Genomic DNA, 14,501 nt, shown 5'->3' on the forward strand with positions numbered 1-14,501 from the left:
AATACATCTAGCAGCGTTAGGGGTGACCCTGCTCATGCAGACAATCTTTGCAGCTTGGCATCTGGTTCAAATTGCATGGTGCGGGAGACTAGCAGAGCTGCTGGCTGCCGGCCCTTTGCGTGAATCCCCAGAGGGATGCTTTCCGGCATTACCATCCTGTTGAGTGTGTTTCAGGGGGAGCAGAGGGGAAGGCAGCATCGTTAGGAGACGAGACCCTCGCCAATTAGCAGATTTAGTCACCACGGGCCAACCGAGTGCAGCAGCCTGCAAGGCTGTACATCATGTGCGATTTTATCAAGGGTGCTACACCGACATCAGCAAGCAGCAGTACATCTGCCCAGAATGGTTCACCTAGAGTCTTCCAGCCTGGCACTATGAGTGTGTGCTGCAGTAAGCCTGTGCTTTTTGGATTTTATTCAGACATTTAGGGCCTACGCTATGCTTTATGGAAGTAAGAGCCCAAGTTGGCTAAATAGATAGAGATATAGTTTATTGATCCCAGTCAGGAAATTTTAGATGCTTAGGTGAGAACCTCTACATTCTATCTTTGTTTTACATCATATGACACCAGTTTGATTTCTCGTGCAAATATTTGAATCTGGGATCAGTGGATCACAAGGATGACAGCTCTCCTTCCAGAAATCACGGAGTTGCAGCTGCAATTAGCAGCAAGTCGGCCACCTGCCTCTGCATGTGAGGGCAGGTTTCCTGCTCCTATGGAATAAAAAGCTTCTTCATGGAGTACAGAGGCTAGGGCTCTTACCCTGTTCCTGTGGTTTGGTTCATCCCAAAATGTTCTGCTATCCATGACATAATTTTTATATGACCTTATTGCAGTATGTAGGTAATACAATGAGTTACGCAATCTGAAGAAAAAAAATGGGTCGGGCTCTTTTACTGATTGCTTTATTGCAAAAGGCTAAAACTGACAGTTCAAAATATGAAATTCAGCAACACTTTATTTGATGGGGCACAAATAATTTAGTAGTATACTCTTAATTAATCGGAAATGTTAGCTACGTACTGATCCCATGTTCATTCACCATTAATCAGTCATAACGGTTCATGTATTTCACACTGTTATTACATTTGTTCACGATTTGTACTTGAGTAGTAACTGAGTTTCTACGTTACTTGTCCCCCCTCAAGTTTTGCCTGGAAAAAAACGCATCCAAAGGTAGTTCAAGGCTAAGAACCAAAGGGTTAACATCAGTTGAGGCATTCTAACTAATTCATTTCCTTGTATGACTAATAGCTAATTGACTTAAAACGTTAATACTGCACTGAAGGTCAACCAAGAATTGCAGGGTTACCTTGTCTGATGGCAGCGTGAGCATTAAAGGGCGTTAGCATCGGAACATTCATCAGGCATCTTGTTTGGTGGATTTATGAGGCAAGCCTGCCGTCTGGCACTCTGTGTGGAGTCACATTTGTCATCGGTAAACAAGGCTGAGGAAGGCAGCTACCGTTAAGCAGGGGAACACGCCGCGCGCCATATAGCTTTACAGCGATGTGCCGGGAAATGCTGCCTTTGTCATGTGATCGTATGGCCTGTGAGAACCACTGGCAACAGATGGCCTTTTCCAAGGTGCAGAAGGTTCTCCTCTATTAATCCTTGTGATCCTCTGCCAGCGATCTCATCGGCAGCGAGCTCCGTAATCACCATGGACTGGGCATTGGTCATTAGTGATGGAATTTACGGGTAACGCTATTAATGGAATGAAATGGCAAGTCCTGTCAATTTCATTACTTTTCGTTTTTAATGAACAGCACATAGAGTATTTGACAATGTTGTGATCATCTGCAGTACTTGAATCGTTTTGGGATTGCTTCAGGTTCTGAGCCTGACTGATAGCGATGCCAGAAGGTTAGGTGCAAACAGTTCAGCTCTCTATGCCTTGGACTTGTCAGCAAGTGAGTAAGTGGCAAATTTTTCTTGGGATGTCTTGGTTGGTTTGTTGTGAGTTTCACAAACACTGCAGACAACACCGTCCTGGACCCATGTGCTTCGGCTCCTTGTAGCGCCCAAAAGTAATTAGTTACTTCTCATTGTCATGACAGAGTGAAACTGCAGGGGTAGCTCGGTTGCCTCAAACCTCGAGGGTCACGGGTTCGAATTCCACCTCCACTGTGAATTTTGCATGCTTTCCCTGTGTTGCACAGGTTTTTATTCTGCAGTCTGCAGTTAGGGTAACCGGGGTATTGAAGTTGCCCACAGTAATGTGTGTGTTCTGCAAAAGACTGGCATTCATACCAGGGTGCACCTCAGCCATGTGTCCTGTGAATGGCCAGCATCCTTACCAGAGTGTGCCCTGCGATTGGCCAGCATCTTTACCAGGGTGTACTGTAGCCATGTGCCTTGTGCAAAGCTGCCATCCTTACCAGGGTATACCCTAGCCATATGTCTTGTAAAAGGCTGGCATCATTTAAGGTCCTGTTACCGTGCCCATTTATAAGGTACTTTATCTGAAATACACCGTTAAAACTCCCGGTCATAAATTGTAAACATTATTATAGCTGACATTACATTTATTTACTTAGTGGAAACTTTTATCCAAAGCAATATAGTTCTTTGAGAAAGCAAGGTCAAACAGTCCCCGGATCAATTGGGGTTAAGGGCCCTGCAATCAAATCCAACCAGAGGGTTTGAACTGGCAACCTTCTAATCCCAGGCATTGAGGCCTAATCCTCAGGGCCACACAGTGCCTCATAATCCTTCCACAGCCTAGGTGACAGAGGAGAAGATTCCAGAATGTCTGCTACCAGCCCACATCTGGAGCCCGCAGGCTGATGGGTGACAGAGAGAGACTCGTGACGGCACTGTGACAGCGACAATGTTTTGTTCCTCCTCCAGCGATGGGCTCATTTTTCATGCTGGAGGAAGAACAGGTGGCTGCAGTCAGGAAATGGATCGGAAGCATTTCAAACGAGTGTTTGGCTCCATCCTTCACAGGCCGCCCCGCTACCCGTCCTTCATGAGGCTCCATGCTGGGCCTCAGCACCTCTCCAGGCCTGACTGTGCCTCCCGGCCTAACCGACCTGCCTGTTTATTAATTATAACATTTTAAAGTACTACTGCAAAGTGGTTGGAAGATGGATGGATGGTCTTGAATGTATTAAAGCATTAAACAGAAGAATAAAATAAACATGGAATATATTTTCTTCAGTTTGTTGTGTCAGTTTGCTACACGTGATCCTAAACGTAAGTCTGCACTGTCTCTCCACCCATGTGCTTCCCTGCTCTCCACTCTGCCCATGCACCTCCCTCCCTGCCTCTCCGCCCATGCACCTCCCTCCCCGCCTCTCCGCCCATGCACCTCCCTCCCCGCCTCTCCGCCCATGCACCTCCCTCCCCGCCTCTCCGCCCATGCACCTCCCTCCCCGCCTCTCCGCCCATGCACCTCCCTCCCCGCCTCTCCGCCCATGCACCTCCCTCCCCGCCTCTCCGCCCATGTACCTCCCTCCCCGCCTCTCCGCCCATGCACCTCCCTCCCCGCCTCTCCGCCCATGCACCTCCCTCCCCGTCTCTCCGCCCATGCACCTCCCTCCCCGCCTCTCCGCCCATGTACCTCCCTCCCCGCCTCTCCGCCCATGCACCTCCCTCCCCGCCTCTCCGCCCATGCACCTCCCTCCCCGTCTCTCCGCCCATGCACCTCCCTCCCCGCCTCTCCGCCCATGCACCTCCCTCCCTGCCTCTCTGCCCATGCGTATCTCTGCTCTCTGCCTGTGCACCTCTATTCCTGTCTTTCCACCCATGCACCTCCCTCCCCGTCTCTCTCCTATGCACCTCCCTCCCCACCTCTCTGCCTGTGTGCTTCCCTGCTTGCCTTTTTGCCCGTGTACCTCCCTCCCTGTCTTTCTGTCCGTGCACCTCCCTCCCTGTCTCTCTGTTCGTGTGCCTCCTTTCTTGTTTCTCCCCCCGTGTACCTCCCTCCCCGTCTCTGCCCATGCACCTCCTACCTTGTCTTTTCACTTGTGCACCTTCTTCCCTGCTCTCCTTTCTACCTGTGCACCTCCTTCCCTATCTCTCCGCTCGTGCACCTCTTTCCCTGTCTCTCTGCCCGTCTGCCTCCCTCCCCACATTTTTTACCCATGAGCCTCTCTCCCTGATGCCAGCCCATCTCTGTGGTGACTCTCCTCCAGCACCTCTGGTGATCTGGGGATCTCTCCTTCAGCAAAAGCCCTTCACAACAGCCCCTGAATGATATTGCTCCAAATCTGCTGCCATGGCAATGTAGCCCCCTGCCCCCCTCGCATGCCACTCTCACATTGTTTAAAGAGCCAAACTCACTGACAGGCTCCATTTCTCAGTAAATGCTCTCAGTGGCCTAATGCATTGGGGATCTCTACCGTGGGGAAAAAAATAAATAAACAAATTAAAAGAAAGACAATTATTATTATGTAATTCTGTCTGAATGTTGCCCCCATTCCCACATACATTTTTATAATTGGGATCTTCATTTATTGTGACACTGCCCCTTAAATTTGCATCTTCATTTAACCGCTCAGCATTAAATTGATAAAAAACAAAAAAATATGGATTCTTATCAATATGCATGACCATGGTAAATTTTTAAAAGTGCTTTTACAGTGATCTGAGAAGAGAAAATAATTTTATGCTTCAGCAACTTAATTGTATCATGATATAACGCATTTAAAAATAAGTATAATTATAAAAGAAATATAAACTATAACAACAATTATAATATAATTTTTAAGTGATCATCACTGTATAGGCAATACCCCAACCACCATCAAGACCACATCAACAATAACAGTAAAACGACATGATACCACACAATGAAACATTTTACAGTCATAGGTCACATGACCATGCTAACCAACATCTGTGCAAATTTCCACCTTCAAATCCGCTACCGGTTAAACACAGTTAATTGGTAAATTTAGAATACTATATACGCAACTAGCTGAAAGCAGTTTGACGTCTTTGTTATATGTGAATTTTAAACTTCATTTTTGTTTTCCACACTGACACAAAACAGTGGTGTAATTACCATACGGGGTCAGACAAATCAATTCATGAATATAACCGTGGAAAAAAAGTTGCAAGCGCTGATTACGATTAAGTCTGGCCATCATCCATTAAAGAAAATTCCTGGAGTTACTGCCAAGCTGCCCGCAGTTCCTGAGCAGTGATGACTCACAGGATCTGGAGAAAAGGCGTTCATGGAGAAATATCACTGCTTCTTTCTATAAATGTCTGGAGAGCGATTCAACACTCTGTCGGGAATACTTAACTCTTACGCACTGCGATGTTAGGAAATGAATCATATAAGATGCTAGAACCTCTGACAAAACGTTTATTGTTTTAATTTTAGCAGTAATGATCGTAAGCAATATTAATATTAAAGTCAAAGTAGGCTATTCAATTATAACAAGAACAGAAGCTACATATCTGCAGATAAATTTTAATAAAAATATCATCTAAGTCACTTGTGTATTTGTTTCTCCGCCCGTGTACCTCCCTCCCTGTCTCTGCCCATGCACCTCCTTCCTTGTCTTTTCACTTCTGCACCTCCTTCCCTATCTCTCCGCTCGTGTTTAACATAAACTTTGGAAGCAAAGATACAGTTTTAGAGCAGTGTCACGCACTGTGACTCCACTGAAGACAGCATGCACAAGATCATGATGCAGAAGAAGTTCTGAGCAGTGTGACCCAAGTGGTGCCTTACATATAGGGGGGGGGGGGGGTCAGTGCTCGTGGGGGTCTCTGAGAAGTCACACGCTTCCTAGTGGAAGATGGAGGAACTGAATCCATAGTTTTGCAGTGGAAGCAGTTGTGTTAATGAGAATATGAAAAAAATGGGCATCGTGTAATTTAGCAAGAACGTCTGCCGGGTGAGTGAAGAAAATCTTGCATCTTCTGAGTGCAAACAAAAATATGACTCCCACCTGAACAGCCATGGAGGTGCTACACCATTGCATTAGTGTCCAGCGAAGCTGTAGGAAAAATGGGCTTTTCTTTTTTAAAACATAGAATGATATGGGATGTTTCATGTCTACTCTACCATCGATCCATCCATCTTCTGTAACTGGTTGTCCTATACAGGGTCCATGAAGCAGGATTTCTCAGTTCGCTGGGTAAACTTAAGTTAGATTGTCCAATAAGAGTTTAGGTAAAGATCATTCCTATTGGATGATCATGACTTCTAGCTTAAGCTCATCATGTAATACTTCCCCAGGACCATGGTGCAACATACAGACAGCAAAAGGCAGCGGGAGGGGTTCTTAGTACTGAAAGTGCAAGACCCAGGTCTGTGTGAAACTGATCAGCGGGGTTGAATGAATTGGTTTATCTACATAGTGCAATGTGCACGCCAACAATTAGTAATACAGCAGTGTCATAATGGAGTGGAATAACAATCGATAAGTAAAAAATCATGTGTAAAAGGATACCTCATCCCATAAATGGAACTGTCCGTACAACCCCGCCACGTCACAAATGGTATAGTCCAAATAACAACGACTGTTTGTGTTGAGTCACCCTTTGTGTTGAGTTTGCATATTCTGCCTGTGTTCGTACAGGCTTCCTCTGGCTTCCTCCCACAGTCCAAATATGGTGTAGGCGGATAGGTGTTTGTAGCATGTGTGAGCGTAATCCCTGCTGTGGACTGGTGTCCTGTCACACATGCCCCGTACATTCTGGGATAGGCTGCTGACTCATGGTGACAGTGATATGTTCTCCAATCAATAAAAAATACGATCATGTACATTACATTTTTCTGAATTAAAAATTAAAAACTTTATGTATACAAGAAAATCTCAAAATCATTCCATGAATAAAAGAAAATTGAATAAAACCCTAAAAAAGATCTTCTATAACTGTAGAAATTATTATTATTATTACATGCTTTCTACAAATAATGGGATTTAACTATGCCTCCCTATTATGCTCATTTTCACTGTTCATAATTTTATTTTTATAGTCTACTAAAATAGATTTACATGCTTCAGTGTTCCAAAAACACGTTAATTTTCTCATACTGTACTCATACTCTCATGCTGTATTCTATTTGTCTGAAAGGCTCTGTTAGAGGTTTAAACCCCACCCCCCGATGAGTCCAGCGTGCTCTGATTGGTTAGCTTGCCCTACACGTTCCGCCCTTATCTTGCAGTATGTAGACAGATTCCTGCAGATATATAGAATGAATCAGCAAATCAACATCTGATATGGTTCCAAAGAGAACATTCAGATACTCTTCCAAACACAAAACTCAGTATCCTCAGCGGAATCTAATATGACAAACATACAAGATGTGAGTATTTAATATTGATTATCTCCAGTGAAGGAGCATCGACTCCTGTTTTTCCTACTTATATTTGCATTATCTGGGCATGCTGGATACTGATCTACACTGCAAGAGGTTAGATGAGGAAAACAGTGCGATTCATACCACAAACCCCCCAAAAACAAACTGCATACGATCCCAGACACTACAGTACAGAAGAGAGCCTTCACACCAGTACTTGTTACATGGTAATCAGAGGGAATCGCTTTGTGGCCACCCAGATAAAGAAAAAAACATCACAATTAAACAATAATCGATATACATGGAGATAGTTAGCATCTTTGAATAGCAGGCTGAAGGCTAATGATGAAGCTGCAACACACTAACACTGTCCCTTCTGGCAACTGAACAAAGTGTGAAGAAATTAAAATGAGACAAAATAAATTAAATAAATAAATAAATAAAAACCTTCATATGAAGAAAAAAAAATGTGGCCTAACTTGTCAAACTGACCGAACACTTTTTGTAAATCGAGCATCGATACATACAGATGTGGACAAATTTGTTGGTACCCATCGACAAAAAAAGAACCCACACCTGTCTCTGAAATAACTTGAAACTGACAAAAGTTAATGGCATCCAATATTGTTTATTCCATGTTTAACACAAATCAAACATTGCTTTTGAGGTTTGATTCAAATGAATGTCTTGCGTAATAAAACAAATGAAAATGGCACGGACAAAAAAGATGGTAGTCTTAATTTAATATTATGTGGCACCACCTTTTGCAGCAATCAGTGCCAACAAGTGATCTCTGTACCTCACAATGAGACGTCTGCATGTAGTTTGGCCCACTCTTCCTGAGCAAACTGCTCAAGCTGTCTCAGGTTTGAAGGGCGGCGTCTCCACACTGCAATCTTCAGATCTTTCCATAGATGTTCAATATGATCAGGGCTCATGGAGGGCCATTTAAGAAGAGTCCAGTGTTTTTTCCAGCCATTCTTGAGTGCTTTTAGCTGTATGTTTTAGGTCATTATCCCGTTGGAGGACCCATGACCTGCGACTTAGGCCGAGCTTTTTGACACTGGGCAGTATGTTTCATTCCAGAATTCCTTGGTAGTCTTAAGACTTCATTGTGTCCTGCACAGATTCATGCCCACAGACATGAATCTGTGCAAATGTGACAAAAAGCTCCAGTTTTGTCTCAACAGTCCAATGGACATTTTCCCAGAAAGGTTAGTCAATGTGCATTTTAGCAAATTCCAAACTGTTTTTTTTACATTCAATGATGGAGCCCATTATTGTTCAAAAGGCGACGGATGGTGCAATCAGACAGTGACGTACCTCGACCTTGGACCTCAGCTTGAATGGTTTTGGATGGTTTTCTTGGCTCTTTTTCTACCATCCGCACTATCCTTATGATCATCCTGTGGTTACATTTCCTCTTGCATCCACGTCCTAGGAGGCTGACTACAGTCCCATGGACCTTGTTCTTTTTAATAATATTTGCAGCTGTAGTCACCGCAACATGAAGCTGCTTGGAGATGGTCTTATAGTCTTTACCTTGAACATGGTTATCTACAATTTTCTTTCTGAGCTCCTCAGACAGCTCTTCTCTGGTCAATGTTCAGTGTGGTTCCCATAATGATACCAAACTACGCAGTGGCAAATTTTCTCCTTTTTAATAGGCTGAATGACTGATAAAAAGATTGACAACACGTGTGACACTAATTAAGGTTAAACATGATTATAATGCAATGATTTATGATTTTTTTTAGGGGTACCAACAAATCACTCCGTGCTATTTTAGCATATCTTTTTTAAAATTAACAAATCATTTCATTTCACAATTTTATTGGTTTACTCTATCACATATCAAAGGCATGCAGGTATACATGACACAATTGCTTTTAATTTCATCACTTTTCAATGACTTGTAAGGGTACCAACAAATTTGTCGATGCCTGTATGTATATCATTACCCAGGTTTAAAATCCAGGGCTGCACTGCTTTTCCTGTTCAATCCAGCATGGTTGGCCATTACGATAGACATCAGTTCTGGGTAATTTTCCTGGTGAAATCCGTGTCATGCTACACAGCAGCTCTAAACGAGTAATTCTTGAAGGACATGTAAATGTAAGTAATTAACTCATGTATGATTTATCTTTTATTTTTATGGGTGGCCCTGGTGCCTTCTCGCGGATTCTGCTTTCTGAATAATATATTCCTGTTGTGTTGAATAAGTCGAGCAACAAGCCATGCAATAATAATGATCTTTGGGATCAGATGTAACCGAGCTAAAATAATTCTGTTTGAGGCTGACAGTTAAATGTCGACAGCTGTCAGATGACACATCTTTTGGGAGGTTGATAGATAAAAAGAAAGTGTTTTACTTTGCTTATTAATTCAATAAATTGCCCTCGTCTGGGGGCTTTATTGTCCGGAGCCATGTGAATGTACGCAAAGTGGGTTTTTTTTTTAACATGACGGCACATAATTCGGTTTCAGCAAAGAATCCTTGATGAAAAGCTAATAAAACAAGCTTTTTATCTCCATGGAAGCGTAACTTGTGCTTGTTCGGTAACTCAGCTGTGTGAGTTTGAGCACGCACAATGACGGGAAGTGATCTCCAACCGGTTCTCCTCAAGCTGATCGAGTGGCATCACATGTGGAAACCCACGGCCATCTTTCCATCTTCGTTTTCGTCGATGGCTTCTCTTGATCTTCAGCTCTCCACACCCAAGAAGGACCAACCCTAGAATGTTCCTCAAAGAATGACATGAGCCCCAGGTCCAGGGAAGGGGGAGGGGTGAGGTCTCCATTCAGCATGGTGGTCTGGCATGTGCTCTATATCCTCGTTTCCATTTAATGTGTCAGGAGACCAAGCATAGCTCATGGCTGTTAGCAGCCTGTCCTACAAAACACAGAGGGGTAAAACTATCTCATGTACTAATCAAAATCTACCCTGATTCAGAAGATTATAAAATACAGACTTTAATCTATAGCACCTAAACACTCCTGTATTATTCAAAATATGCCCTGATTCAGAAGATTATACAATACATGCTTTAATCTATAGTTTCTAAATATTCCTTGACATTTTAATCAATTGCACAGTTCAAAGTAATCAGAATGGGTTTTCATGGCTTCAATAGAGAGAAAATTACTGTTGTTCACCGTACCTCACATGTTTAACAATAACATGTAACATGGTTAATGACAAAAGATGACTACAAAATCCATGTCTAGACAGTTAGAAAAGGAGAGTGTTTGTGGATTTTGTAATAACAATGATTTTATCCAAAAAGAAGACTGAAAACAGACATTTGGAAAACAACTGCAACCTAAAATTTTGCCATAAAGCTGCGAGCTTTGTTATGACAAGATAATTGGATAGCGATGGTATCTAATCGTGACAGAAACACTTCCTGACTCTATCCCATTTGATGCCGATAGGCAGCTATTTCACGTTTCACTCATTTTTTAGCTCCAGCAAATACAGCCTGACGTTGACAATTAACATCCCAGTGCTATTTAAGGAATTATTTATTAACTTGACTTGGAGTGTATTTTCATGATGAAATTTATTGTGCTTGTATCATTTTCACAACACATCCGTTTCGCTATAGTTACATGTGGACAATAATTATATTTGCAATAAATATGGATTTTTTAAAAGATAAAGTGTTAATCTGTTACATTTTTATGTTTTTTCCCTGTTGATATATATCCACACATATTAATTCTGCATGACTCTTTTGCCCATTTGGATAAATAAACGTAGATAGTGACCTTCCAATTATTTACCAGTCGAGTTAAAGGGTGGCATATCTGAATTTAATTAGGCTCGTTAAACAGAGTGGCTGCAAATGTGAAGTCCCCACGTCCAAAACGCTGACAGCCAGTGAGGCTGTTTGAGTCCGTGAGTGAGAGATGGTGGCGTTTGTTCAGGTATCCAGCCAGCTTAAAGCCACAGTTGATGCCTGTCTGGCTCACACACACACACACATTCTTACACATTATATTAAAATTGCAGGGCCTTGGCTCACTGTTCAAAAAGTTAAATCTTCCAAAAGAGTATTTCATTTATGCATTTATTTCCTGCTATATGAGAGTGGTGATAATTTGAAGCTTAAGTTATTTACAGTTACCATTAATGCTTATGTAATACATTTGGCCAGAATGATGGGTTTTCCTGCCAAACGAACATGAAATATTCAGCTGTATTCTGTAAAACACCCACATGTTGGGCGCCTTTTCCTTTCAGCGGACGGATATGTAACAGGACTATATACGACCGATGATTTCGTTTAAATATGCTTAAGCGTTTAACTCCGTAAACCCCTTAAGAAGGCTGTGGATTTAATCCGGAATGGGGCTAAGAAATGGTGGTGACGTTTCATTCACCATGACCTACCATGTTTGGGCCACCCCTGCTAAGTGAAGACAGCTCTGATTTTCTGTGATAGCAATACAGCCTGACGGTGTGAGATATCCGCTGTGACCAGACCTTTTCCCTGGAGTCCACCTGACAAGTCACAACTGTGACGAGAGATGGGGGGTCTCTCTGCCTGAACTGAAAAAACAAACCCCTTTTTGAGTTTTGAGCTTTGGGCTCCATTGATCTGGAGAATCAAGGATCCAAAACAACTGACATCAAGCTAAAAATGCACTAAGTACAGGTGTAGTTTGTCTGGCATATTAGTATTTACACATGTAGGACGTTACCCACAATCTGCTTTTAGAGGGGATTTGTCGTTGTGATTTTCTTCTGTTAAGCATCATTTGTCCCCTAGATGTCCGCGTTTATCAACTGATGTCAGTCAATACGTTCAGAGGTGCATTTCTGAAGAAAATTACAGTTAATCAAGCAAGCAAATTAAAGTCAGTACAGTAGTACACACAAGAGACCCTGAAAACAACATGAATAGCATATGTATGTTCTACACAGTCTAAGCATAGCAGTGGTCTATTTTCACAACATTACTAGAAAAAAAGAACAGTATTCCACACCTTAATAATTATAAACATTAACGTGGGTACTTTCTGCATAGATACAAATTTATATATGTAAAGGGTTTTAAAAAATGCACACTGCCTGTTACTGTGTGTGACAGTCTGGTCTTACTGTCGCATGACAGGTGACACCAGTCAAAAGCAACACCTTGATGCACTCCACGAATGCCCACGTTTCCAGCGTGAGGTGTAGATGGCACTATCAGAGCATAGCAGAGTCTTATCAGCAAAAGGCATCCATTATGTGATGTTCCACTGCGTCTGGCAGCAGCTTTATAAGCACATTGTTTGAATACAATCCACATATTTGCAGAGGGCATTATTTATCAGATAATTTAACGTCAACATTTTTTTTCATAGCCCAGTAATTCCAGCAGTAAGGTTGGTCTCTTGTGTGACTAACTGGGTGTGTCGCATATGTTCGTGCCATTTGCATTTTTTCTCAGTTTGATGGCTCGAATCATTCTACAGGCTGCTTGGATGCGCTCTAACTGCAGCCCCTGTAGTCTACTGCAAATGTCCAGCATAGTGTGTGTTATTAAGCTGGCCCATGTCACATTTGTAGGATTATTAATGTCTTGCATCTTATCAGCACAAACCTGCCCGCAGACTTGAGTATAAGTGAGCATAACCTTCCAATTTACAATTTAGGGGAGTCTGTGTTGGAGGGAACTCAATGAAAGCTATTAATTTCATATGCTGTTAGTTTTTCCTTTGAACGTAATAAGCTAAACGTCAGTTGTCTCACATAAAAACAACTCTCTGCTCTACCCCTCAGCAACCAAGCTAAACAACCCACCAGTATTTAGTGCTTGAAAAACGATCAGATCCACAACAACATCAACACCTAATTAGTACCTGCCCAGCACCCTCACATATGAATCACAACTCCAGCGGACTGTCGTCTCTCGCAGTGAAAGTCTCCTCCTCCTACCCTCCCCCCACCCCGTCCCCCCACCCCCAGCCGCTCCCTAAAATCACACAGCAATATAGAGCCGGCGTGGGTGGTTTTTAGAAATAAATAAATATATATATAGTCCCCCAAGCACAGGGCTGACATATCTTCAAATTCATAACTATCAAACGTTATTCTGGAAAATGAAACACATTTCACCAGAAAGTTTGAACCGATTCCAGCAAGGAGTCATTCTTGATTATTTCCAAGGAAATTTTACCAAACAGATAGATTAACCAACAAATTCAAACAATCATTTACTTTCAAACAGTATTCTCATTAGGTCTTGACGGTCAAATAGCTTTTTGTCTGTTATTTGTTTGAGATGTTTACTTCATTTATCTCATTTTATCAGGATTGCCTTCCTATGCTATCTATTTTTTTCCTCACCACCTGAAGCTAAAAGCTAATGGAGAATATAATGGCTAGGTTTTGTGCCAGGCATTGTAAAATTTCACTTTTCCTAATTGTGGAGTTTCATTTTTATTTCCGTTTGAAAAAGGTAAAGGAGACTTTGTGACTCATGAGTTTACAATACTCAGCAACATTACTCCTGCGCACCTTTTTATGACTGAAATTACAGCTTCCATCTTTGGGAGAAATGTTCTTAGCAATGTGAATGTCAAGTGCAAAAGCTGTCTTTTGAACAGACTTACTGAAACCGATTTTTCCCTTTTAAAAGATAAATATATAGAGAGAAACTTCTCTGTTTTATGCACATTTCTCAGCATTTCTTTCATCAAGCCACACTTCCGGTTGTCATTATCTGATTCATCACTGAGACTGAATGAGATGTGCATCAGGTTTTCTGGTAGCTATTGACCGGTGTCCATTTTTCGTTGCTTGGATGCTGATTTATTTGCTCTCCTTCTATTTCCTCTCTGTCTTTGTTTCTGATCACTTCAGTGGATCCCTGCTGCCTCTTGAACATTATTAACACTCTTTTTTTATTATTACACCAGTGTTAGCCCAGCTCCTTACCACTACTCTCTCATTCTTTCTCTCTCCTTCAGCCCCCTGAGATCATATCCACTCGAATCTCTCACGTCTCAGTCATATCCCCCCCTAATTCTCAGCCTTTTTATGCCAAGCGATGAAATGCTTGGTAATATAATATTGTAGCGTTTTGTCACCTAGCAGTGAAGCTAAAACATGGTAAGTCTCCATAAGCCAAATGCCACCCTACAGAACTCATTCTAAAGTGCATCTCTTTAAAAACAAATGATACTGTATCTAGTTTTCCCAGCTATCGCAGTCACTGTCAGACAAAAGAGTACAGC

This window comes from Paramormyrops kingsleyae, chromosome 15 (genome assembly GCF_048594095.1).
Source record: "Paramormyrops kingsleyae isolate MSU_618 chromosome 15, PKINGS_0.4, whole genome shotgun sequence".
In the NCBI taxonomy this organism is placed as follows: Eukaryota; Metazoa; Chordata; class Actinopteri; order Osteoglossiformes; family Mormyridae; genus Paramormyrops; species Paramormyrops kingsleyae.